Here is a 12,089-nt window from a genome sequence, read left to right on the forward strand (position 1 = left end):
TCAAGTACATATCCTATAGGCTACAAAAAGACCACTCCTCCTTCCACTAAAGTTTATATTATTAACAACATATCCTTTAATAAGGAGACTTCAAATCCCTGCTGAATCAGTTCAAATATCACATACCATACTCTGACTTCTAAATCAGACTCTACTATCCACCCAAGTAATAGTTATATTAATCAATCAATGGTTAGCAGTTCTTAGGCACTCAATGCCCTACTATGTAGGTGTATTACCAGCACACAGAACTCATACTACTGGTGGTCACTGTTCTTCTATCCTTAGAATTTTAAGAGCCTTTAGATCCATTAACAATTAGTAATCATAAAATAATCTATAAATTACTTATTCATGACATTCACAAATAAGATCATATATTTAACACAAACTTAACTGAATAAGAAGTTGCTTTATTATACCTGACTAGTGTCCACTAACAGCTGAAAACTAAGAACAAGATGAATCACTTAGACTGTAAAGTAGTACAGTCTGTTTTATGACTTTACTACACACGAAATATGAATCCAATACATCTCCATTTCTAAACGGTGATTTACAAGGACCAAATCTCCACACCTCCCATTCAATTCATGGGCTGTTCTCGGGAGTATGCTTATAAAGGCCACAATACCTACTAAATATTTGGATTACAGCCATGGAGTATCAGCATCTGCACCATTTCATAAAAAAGAAACCCGTTATCATTAAAAAATCAAGACAGCATATAATACTACTACTACACCTACTACACATCTGCCTCAGCCAAACACAATAGACCATCTAAAAGCAAACGTGCAAAATGGTAATATTAAATAATATAAATAACCACCATTTATTGAGTACTCAATACATTCCAGGAACTGCCAACCTGCTTTAATGATAACAACAACAAAAATTGCAGCTAACATTTACTGAGCCTTGATAATGAGCCAGGCAATGTTCTATGTGGTTTACAGAAATTATTTCACAACATCACACATTACAAATGGAGAATCCAAGATACATAGAGACTAAGTATTTCACCCAAGGTCATATTGGCAATTAAAAGAGGGGAGGGAAGGAGAGAAAAAAAGCAGTAATGGAGAAAGGAGATGGGAAGGAGAGGGGAAGAGGAAATAAGAAAAAAAGGGAAAAATAAATTAGATCCATTACCTATAAAACTTAATTGCCAAATAAATGCAAATATTAATTTTAAGAAAGGTTCTTAAACCTTTTCAAAGAAAAGTGTAAGGCAGCCATAACGTTAAGGGTCTCTTATCTATACAATACAGAATCCTACTGAAAAAGCTCTTAATAAAAACATACACTGAAGCAGCACATATACTAAAATTGGAATGATACAGAGAGGATTAGCATGGCCCCTTTTAAGAGAAAAAAATTTAAATATATATATATAAAAAATATTTAAATGTATACTGAAACTACAAATCCAAAAATCCATGAAAGAAACAATGAAATCCAACTGACATTGCTCTTACGCAAAACATGGACAAACAATTCAGCTTGGAGATCCTTCAAATATTCACTTGAGGTTGCTTTCCCACTTCAAATGGGGAAATAAAAATGACACAGCTTAGCTTCAGTTAATACTTGGTTACCTGCTGAAACTACATATAAGGAAACCAAAGAAGGGCAAATTGAATAAAGGTTTTTATGATGTGGATATCTATCCTGTAGAACTGAAAACAGACTATTTTCAAATGACTTGGGACACATCGAATGACAACTTGTGGTCCTCTACAACCTAACATCTGGCCTCTTTTTGAGAATGATGAAACTGAAACCCAGAGGTCTCATTGAAACTTTTAGTTTCACAATTATTGAGGATCTCAAAGAACTTTTTAAAAATATGGATTATATCTACCAACATTTACCACTTTAAAATTAAAAATGGGAAAAATTTTAATATGTATTAATTCATTTCAATACAATTGTAAATTTTTTTTAAACTACATTTTCCTCAAAAAAATGAGTGAGAAAAGTGGCACCAGGTTACACTTTTATATATCTCTTTAATGTCTGGCTTAATATAAAGCAACTGGATTCCCAAAACCCACTTTTGCTTCAATTTCTTGCAACGGTACAGGTAATGTAGATTCTGGAAAACACAGTATATTCATGAGAGAGGGAAAAACATATCATGTCTTAGTATTACTATAAAATTAGTTTTGACCTCACAGACCCCTGAAAAGGTCTCAGGAACCTCTGGGGATCCCCAAAGCATGCTTTGAGAACCACTGATCTAGGATATGAAGTACATACTGAGAAACCATGAGAACCTGGCTCCAATGCTGACTTACCCTGAGAGGAGATTAAGTCACTTAACTTCTCTAGATGCCAATCTCCTTCCCAATAAAGAAAAAATTGGCCAGGTACAGTGGCTCATGCCTGTAATCTCAGCATTTTGGGAGCCTGAGGCGGGCAGATCACTTGAGGCCAGGAGTTCAAAAGCAGCCTGGCCAATATGGAGAAACCCCATCTTGTACTAAAAATACAAAAACAAAATTAGCCAGGTATGGTGGTCCACACCTGTAGTCCCAGCTACTTGAGAGTCTGAGGCATGAGAAATGCTTGAATCCAGGAGAAGGAGGTTGTAGTGAGCTGAGATCATGCCACTGCAGTAAACCATGGGTGACAGAGTGAGAGACTGTTTCAAAAAAAAAAAGAAAGAAAGAAATCATTAAGAACAATACCTATCTCCAGTCTGTTATTTCCAGGTTTCACAATAAAGATGAAAACACACAGAGATACACTCCGAGGTCTTTGGAAGATTAACTTCTATATAAAGCCAACTTCCAGGGCCTCTCTCCCATGCTGCTGTGGGTGGGGGAGGGAGGGTGCTTTTCTCCTCAGCGAAGACTGGAGGCCGACATCAGCCCTCAAGGATCATCCTCAGAACTGCCATGAGCTGGGCAGCCTTGTTTTCCTACCTCACACATTTATAGTAAAAATAAATAAATAAATAAATAAAGCCAACTTCTCAGGTACCATTCAGGTGAAAGCTTCACCTGCCTGTCCCCAAACGTTCTAGTTCCGTTCACTTGGCCCTTGCTAAATGAACTGATTTGTTTGTCCACACTTAGAATAGACACTGAACAAAACATAACTTAACTCTTCAGGGTTAAGAAGTGGCTGCCTGTTTAATTCAGTCTATATAGCACCTAACACCATACTGACAACAAACTAAAATTCTTTTCAACAAATCTTAACTGAAAAGGATATCTCTGAGAATGGGAGAACCTAAAAAAAATTCTCCCTGAGCCATCAAGTTGAGTCCCAGTTAGTGAAATGAAACTGATGGAGAGGGAAGAACCAATATATGCAATAAAAGATTAGGTTAAACCATATGCAAGTGCCAATTTTATACATCAAGATGGTCAAATATTGGAAATTTCATCTAGTTCAACCTAAAAGAATGCCTTATTTTGTTAACACTCAGACTAATGGTGTTAGTGGCGCCAAAGGTCACTACTCAAATTTGAATGCATACATGGTGAAACTTTCCACAAAGAATTTTTGCTTTGTTTTTCCTTTTTGTAACATAAATATTAAAATATACTCAAAAGTAGAAAGGACAGTATAATAAACCTTCACATACTCATCACCCAGGATCAACAATTACCAACCTTTTACCAATCTTACTCCACAGATAATTTTAAGGAAATCCATTTCCACAGTCTCAATGTTCTTTTTCTTAAGAGTTGGGGTCTCGGCCAGGTGCGGTGGTTCATGGTGCAGTGGTTCATGCCTGTGTAATCCCAGCACTTTGGGAGGCCAAGGAGGGTGGATCATGGGAGGTCAGGAGTTTGGAACCAGCCTGGCCAACATGGTGAAACCCCATCTCTACTAAACTACAAAAATTAGCCAGGTGTGTTGGTATGCCTATAATCCCAGCTACTCGGGAGGCGGAGGTGGGAAAATTGCTTGAATCTGGGAGGCAGAGGCTGCAGTGAGCCAAGATCATGCCACTGCACTCCAGCCTAGGCAACAGAGCGAGACCCAGTCTCAAAAAAAAACAGGTGGGGTCTCACTCTGTTACCCAGGCTGAAGTGCAGTACAGTGATCAGAGTTCAATGCAGCCTCGAACTCCTGAGCTCAAGGGATCCTCCCACCTCAACCACCCAAGAAGCTGGGACTACAGGCACAAGCCACCACGCCCTGCTTTTTTTTTTATTTTTGGCAGACACAGGGTCTCATTTTCTTGCACAGGCTGGTCTCAAACTCCTAGCCTCAAGCGATCCTCCTTTCTCAGCCTCTCAAAGTGCTGGGATTACAGGCATAAGCCACTGTGCCTGGCCAAAGACTCCATTTTTTTTATGTATTCCATCCTAAAACCACCAGCCTGAAATCTTGTCTGTGATGGCACTGCAAATTCTCCTTTTTCAGCTTCACTTTCAAAATCTTCCTTCTCTCACATTAAAAAGAGAAACACACCTGCTCACTGGTCCCAAACCTTAGCACAGCTCACTTCCATTCTCTGTCACCAAACAAAGGGTCAGTTTGAGTGTTAAGAAAATAACAACTGGAAAACAAATTCTTTTGCAAATCTAGTAGTTTATCTGCTTTCAACAATACTGAAGGAGGATCTAACCAGTTGTTACCAAAAATAATTTTTGGTGATAGATTGATTTTTGACACAAAACTCAGAAATAGTTCAAAGGATTGAGTGATGCTGCAATAACAGAACACTTCCCATTCCTATCTCTTACTTATATAATTAGGATTTGTCAGTGCTTTATCACGATAAAAAAAAGAAGAGTATGAAATAGAATTGGCCGGGTGTGGTGGCTCACACCTGTAATCCCAGCACTTTGAGAGGCTGAGGCAGATGAATCACCTGAGGTCAAGAGTTCGAGACCAGCTGGCCAACATGCTGAAACGCCACCTCTACTTAAAATTTAAAAATTAGCTGGGCGTGGTAGTGGATACCTGTAATCTCAGCTTGAGACAGGGGAATTGCTTGAACCCAGGGGGCGGAGGTTGCAGTAAGCCGAGATCATGCCACTGCACTCCAGCCTGGGCAACAGAGGAAGACACATCTCAAAAAAAAAAAAAAAGAAATTGATGCTAAATCCCCATTCTGGCAATAATCAATATTCACCCATGTATGAAGAGCTCATTTCTTTAATTTAAAAAAAAAAAAAAGCCACAGTCCTATGCATTTCATCGAGATACATTTCCAATAACTATTTAATATTTTTAACAATCATTTATCAAAACATAATACCTTTATATTAGTTTGAATTATGTGATAATGGCAATGGCAAATTCTGTTTACTTCTGAATTCAATTAACATTTAGAGCCTCATGGTCACAAGACATTTTAACTTTTTTTATTTTAAAATGATATATTTTTAAAGTATGAGAAGTATGAGAGGGTTAACAGTTAATAAGACTTTCCAGTCTACAAATATTTTTTTCTGACAAAATTCTGGAGTACAATGGAAATACAACTTCAACAAGCATACAGTTAAAGAATTCATTCAATTTTTTAGAAGATGATGGTAGGAAACAAATTGCTGTCCACAAGTATCATTAAATACATAAATAAAAGTAATGAAACAGTTTAATTATTAAATGTCAACATTTTAAAATATCCTAGAAATTACATGCTATGCAACTATGTAAACATGTAGAAAAAAAAACTTTTCAGAATCAATACAAAAAATACATTGTTTTACAAAATTCTTTCAAGCCTATATGAGCAAAAAGGTTTGAAAACTGGTGGCATGGAGGCCGAGCACTGTGACTCATGGCTGTAATCCCAGCACTTTGGGAGGCTGAGGTGGGCAGATCACCTGAGGTCAGGAGTTCAAGCCTGGCCAACATGGTGAAACCCCGTCTCTACTAAAAATACAAAATTAGTCAGGCGTGGTGGCGCATGCCTGTAATCTCAGCTACTCAGGAGGCTGAGGCACAAGAATTGCTTGAACCCAGGAGGCGGAGGTTGCAGTGAGCCGAGATCGCGCCACTGCATTCCAGACTGGGTGACAGAGCAAGACTCAGTCTCGGAAAAAAAAAAAAAACCAACAACAACAAACTGTTGCCATGGGTCATGCGTGATTTTAGCCTCTATTTAGATGGTATTCTGAAAACACGACCTTTGGGGAAATATTTATTTATTTAGTTGTTGGGTTTTGGTTTACACAATAAAGGGGGGTAATATGAGAAGGCATGAAACACATCTGGCTGACTGGGACATCTGAAACTAATAAATAGAGTAAACCAGACTGTTAACAAAACATTTTATCTGAATGCATAAAAATCTTAAAAAGTGTTTAATTATATTTACTTTTAAGTACCAAAACAGGGCATAGCCAGACACCCGCTAGAAAATCTAACAGAATAAACTGTTCATCATCAGTTTAATTTACGCAGTGCCTACTGCGAGCTGGGCCCTCGACATACAAGTACACGTTCCTTCAATAGTTTAAGCATTTTCCAGGGCTCAGACACTGTTCTAGGTACCGACAATACTGCAGGGAACAAAACTGACAAAGATCACTGTCCTGCTGGAGTTTACGCTCGGGCAGGATGTACAGATAATAAACATTACAAATAAGAACATAATACAGGCCAGGCCCAGTGGCTCACACCTGTCATCCTAGAACTTTGGGAGGCTGAGGCAGGCAGATTGCCTGAGCCCAGGAGTTCAAGACCAGCCTGGGCAACATAGCAAGATCTCGTCTGTACTTTTAAAACATAAATGAAGTTTTTTTAAAAAATCATATAGTATATTGAAAAGGGACAAGTGCAAGAGAAAAAATAAGCAGAGCAAGGAAAGGAACATGGGGAGAGGGGGATCACAATTTTAAATAGAATGCACTCGCAGACATAAAGATAGATATTTGCCTAATTATGACATCAGTGTGGTAAGTACTATAGGAGATTAAGGCTCTCAGTGGGAATGACGAGGAGATACCTAGTTCTCCCTCAAAGAGGTAGTGATATATGAGCCAACTCTTGAGAGAGCAAAAAGAAGTTGGCCAGAATCACAAGAGGAAGAAGGGCTCTCCCAGTCAAGAGAATAAATAGCCCGTGCAGAAAGGGCACAGAGAGGTAGGTGCACGTACACAGCACATTCATGGCAGGCAGTGAACCTGGAGGAGGTAAGAGGGCGCCACTATAGAGAAGCTGGGCAGGTTCAGATCCAAGAGCTTCCATTTCTGCTGTGAGGGCCAAGGAAGTACACTACCAGCTCCTGGAGGCAGCTCCCAAAGGTGGGTCCACAAGGGCCACGCTACAGACAGAGACCTATTGACACTCCCACGACAGGAAGAAAGGAAAGAGCAGAGCCGAGATCGGGGAAGGAGAGAGCAGCACAAACTCAAAAAGCTCCCGAGGCCAGCCACGGTGGTTCACACCTGTAATCCCAGCACTTTGGGAGGCCGAGGCGGGTGGATCATGAGGTCAGGGGTTCGACACCAGCCTGGCCAACATGGTGAAACCCTGTTTCTACTAAAAATGCAAAAATTGGCCGGGTGTGGTGGCGCGCGCCTGTAGCGGGGGGCGGAGGCAGAAGAATCGCTTGAACTGGGGAGGCGGAGGTTGCAGTGAGCCGAGATCACACCACTGCACTCCAGCCTGGCGATAGAGTGAGAGTCCGCCAAAAAAACAAAAAACAAAAAAACAAAACAAAAAAAAAAACAGCAACTCCCAAGCCGTTAGAAGCAGAGACACTCAGGGCCCAAAGCAATGAAGCTCAGGCCACGAGGGAGATGATGGGGCCACTCCCTAAAGGGAGAAAACCTGTGAAAGGGACCGAGCAGTAGCTAGAAATACAAGTCTGGACTGGAGAAAATTCTAGCCTGGAGATACAGACTAAAAAGCCTGAGAAGGGAAACTGAAGGCATCAGAATAGATATGATCCACCTCTCTCTCTCTCTGTCTCTCTCTCTCCCCCCGCCCCCCGACACACACACACACACACACACACACACACACACACACACACAAAGAATAGTATCAAGCATAAAGAAGTGCACCAAGGACGTCTAAGCATTTCCTTTTTCAGAAAGAACTTGCTCACATGAACACTATTATTAATATTTTTTTCATTTATCTTAAGCATACACTGTGTCAAACCCCCACAAATAACCAAAAGCAAAAAAAGCAGCTTCTTAAGAATGAGGCAATGACAAAAACGAGGCTGTTACAGATAACTTTTGGAACCACAAGAAATAAAATTATAATCCAAACCAAAGAGAAGTATTCCGAACCTACTCAAAAGATCAGGAAGGCCAGACACAATAAATTCTAAGTCTAGGCCAAGTATATTTTCAAAGTCCTTCCCAATTTTCTTAAGCTAGCAAAAGATACGGAGAGATTTAAAAAACACTATCAGGGCACCACAAAGTTAGATTTTTATGGCCTAATATTTTAGTAATTCACAATAACAACATATAAGCCAATAACATCTTTTAAATTTACAGGAATCCTAAGCAGCAAAGAACTACCCACAAAAAACAAGTTCGCTCATCTTTCCTGAGAGGCTGCACTTTCAACAATACTTCTGTATTAAGGAACAATGCAACAGCACTCTTATTTTAAAATTAAATAGTTTTTCAGCACTTTAAGAAAAATAAACACCTCTGAAGCAACTAATATATTCAAATTCAACAGTCATTTCTTTCAAGAGCTTTTTGACTTGTATTGTTTTCACAAAAGTAAACGTTCTATCCAAATGAAACATCAATTTCTTTTATAGAACTTTAGCCTGAGCCAGGGTTGGTGGTGTGCACCTGTAATCCCATCATTCTGGGAGGCTGAGGTGGGTGTATCACCTGAGGTCAGGAGTTCAAGACCAGCCTGGCCAACATGGCGAAACCCTGTCTCTACTAAAAATACAAAAATTAGCCGGTCGTGGTGGCGGACACTTGTAATCCCAGCTACTTGGAAGGCTGAGGCAGGAGAATTGTTCCAACCCAGGAGGCGGAGGTTGCAGTGAGCCAAGATCGCGCCACTGCATTCCATCCTGGGCGACAGAGTGAGACTCTGTCTCAAATAAATAAATAAATAAATAAAAGAATTTTAGCCTGTTAGATAATTTACAAAAGAACTGGTACTGCTACACTCTTTAAAAAATAAAAATAAAAAGCATACTGGCAACAATATGAATTAAGATATGTGAATGCCCTCTTCCATTTTATTTTATTTTATTTTTTATTTATTTTAGAGATGGAGGTCTCACTATGTTGCTCGGGCAGGTCTCGAACTCTTGGCCTCAAGCAATTTTCCTGCTTCAGCCTCCAGAGTAACTGGCACTACAGGCACTAAGCCATGGTTTGCTGTTTTTTTTTGTTTTTGGGGGGTTTTTTCTGAGACGGAGTTTCACTCTTGTTGCCCAGGCTGAAGTGCAACGGTGCAATCTCGGCTCACCACAACCTCTGCCTCCCAGGTTCAAGCGATTTTCCTGCCTCAGCCTCCCAAAGTGCTAGGATCACAGGCATGAGCCACTGCGCCCGGCCAGCCACGATTTTTTTTAAGGTAGAGAAAAATAAAAGTCTGCAAGTGTTTTAACTTTTAGTAATTCATAAGAATTAACACTATTGTTTTTGTCATTGTACATATACTGACAACAAACACTTTTTTTTTTGACACTGAATCTCCCTCTGTCACCCAGGCTAGAGTGCAGTGGTACGATCTCAGCTCACTGTAAGCTCCACCTCCCGGGTTCAAGTGATTCTCTTGTCTCTACCTCCCAAGTAGCTGGGATTACAGGCATGAACAACTACGCCCAGCTAATTTTGGTATTTTTAGTAGAGACAGGGTTTCACCATGTTGGCCAGGCTGGTCCCAAACTCCTGATTTCAGCTGATCCACCCACCTCAGCCTCCCAAAGTGCTGGGATTATAGGCATGAGCCACTGCACTGGCTGACAACAAATGTTTTTGATGGTGAAGTGCCCTAAAGGCATTTCCTCTAAAAAAAATGTACCCTAATCACATTTTAAAGTTCTAGATTCTCTTTTCCCAATTCCCACTTCTCTCCTCCCCTCTCCTGATTTCTCCTCCCCCTACCCCACCCATCTATCTTTCCCCATTACACACACACACACACACACACACACACACACACACAGAGAGATCCTTTAAACATTTCTACCAGGGAGCAATTTTTTTTTCATGGTGCCCACAAGTAGAAACATTTGCACAAATGGTAGGTTCCCTAACCAATCCCAAAAGAAGCACTCTTTTCTGGTATCAGTTACACACACATTCATACATAAATACCTATTATGTATATAGGCCAGTATTCTTATTTTGAAATGTATACTAAATTATATACACACTAGATATAAAATCCCATCACAAGTATTTACCAACAAAATCATTTGGGTTATACCAGAATATAAAGCTGCAAAACACACGTGGGTCCACAGTACTCCACTGTTTCCCACCCTCCCATTTCCTTTCCTATCCTGTTTCTGCTTTCCTGCCTTCTTTTTCCCCACCATCCCGCATAAACTCTCAGTCCCAGTCTGTGGCTCAGCTAACCCCATGTCTGAACCCTGGTCTGTTTACTTTGAAAGCCCCTTTCCGCTCCAGCCTCTCTCTCCACCCATTCTTAGAGGGTTCTCTCCAATGTCACTTCTTTCATGAAGACTTTTCTGGCTGATTCCCTGAACCTGATGTGATCTCTCCCATCCTTTGAGCCGCAGGGGCCCCTCACTCACATCTCTCTCACAGTACTTAATTTGACTGTATCATGCAATCATATCTGCCCTCTTGAATTATATATAATTATATCTGCATCCCTGTAGTCCTATGAGACCAGCACATAACATGAATACAGCTGAACTGTCTCAAACCCACACCTATACCCAGGCCCTCTAACAAGAATATTTCCTACCTTAGGAAGAATCTGAGAAAGTTATCTGTCGAGAAAAGTAACACAAAACCAGTATCCTAGTATTTTAACACATTGCCTGAATTTCCATAATGTCATATTACTTGAAAGTGAAAATAAACATTAGCTCAAGTTGTTAAGACATTTTAAAATAAGAGAAATGTGATACAGTCCAGTAGGAAATCAGATTTGGAATTAAAACTATTATTGTTTACCCTGCCTCTCTTAAATTCCTCTTGTCTTTTTCTCCAATGCTCCTAAACATTGTTGCCGGTAACACCAATAGATGTTTTGCTTCTTCAGGTGAGTAGTTTGGAGAACAGAAGCTTGGTTAAAAATAAGGGAAGTGCAAAGTGTGGATAAATGGATGGGGTCAGTGCCAACGATGTAGGCATTTTGAAATCAATCCAATGATTTCTGAAAAGCATTCAGAGACTGCTATATAAGCCTGAGAAGTATATCTATGTTTTGAGGGTCTTAACAAATTTGTACTTTTAGTCCTTTCTAAACAAGTTAGTGTTTCACCTTTCAAAACATCTTTAAACCCAGTAATAATCCCAACAGTATATGCTGTATGTATTTACTCTGTCAAAGAATACTTCCTCAACACTTAATTTCAGGATTCCATCCTCACATTGATCATCTCAACACAATCACTTTTTCTTAATTTTCCTCTCAGATTCAGTCCAAATATTCTTTTCTCAGGTGACTCCAACTGCTTTATTACAGTACCATCAAGCTTTTAGTAACTTCCTCTTCTTTATTTGTCTTTCACATGGTCTCAACTGCTTCCTTATATTCTCCCTCATGTCTCCAATATAAAAAATGACATCAAATGAGACACAAAACCAGGAAGCACCTTTTACATTATACTGTATTACATAAATATTTTATTTCTATTATTCGTTCTCATGTTTTTGCTTCTTTCCACCCCCATCTCACCTGCACACCTACTTAGGACAATTTCTTCCAAATGCTTTCCTGCCAAAGGGCACTGCTTGCTACTTAGCAGGCATTTAATAAATATTCTTTCAGTGAATGACTCTTTTTGAGACAGGTTATTGCTTTGTTGCCCAGGGTGGAGAGCAGTGGCACAATCATTGCTCACTGAAGCCTCAAACTCCTTGGTCCAAGTAATCCTCCCACCTCAGCCTCCCAAATACCTAAGACTAGAGGCATACACGACCATGTCCACCTAATTTTTTGTTTTATTCTTTTTGTAGGGATGGGGTCTTGCT

At 39.8% G+C, this 12,089-nt stretch overlaps 1 protein-coding gene and 2 non-coding genes across 8 annotated transcripts in view; 2 read left to right on the forward strand and 1 right to left on the reverse strand.

Annotated features, from left to right (window-relative positions):
- The window catches only part of PPP2R5E (protein phosphatase 2 regulatory subunit B'epsilon), a 172,973-nt gene that overhangs the window by 106,118 nt on the left and 54,766 nt on the right, over positions 1-12,089 (reverse strand). The window lies entirely within an intron of this gene.
- LOC123574799 (U6 spliceosomal RNA) lies at positions 1,307-1,409 on the forward strand. The gene has a single exon (XR_006699987.2). It is a non-coding gene; the product is annotated as a U6 spliceosomal RNA (small nuclear RNA).
- Positions 2,803-2,944, forward strand: LOC123575006 (small Cajal body-specific RNA 20). The gene has a single exon (XR_006700178.2).

The sequence above is a fragment of the Macaca fascicularis genome, chromosome 7 (assembly GCF_037993035.2).
Source record: "Macaca fascicularis isolate 582-1 chromosome 7, T2T-MFA8v1.1".
In the NCBI taxonomy this organism is placed as follows: Eukaryota; Metazoa; Chordata; class Mammalia; order Primates; family Cercopithecidae; genus Macaca; species Macaca fascicularis.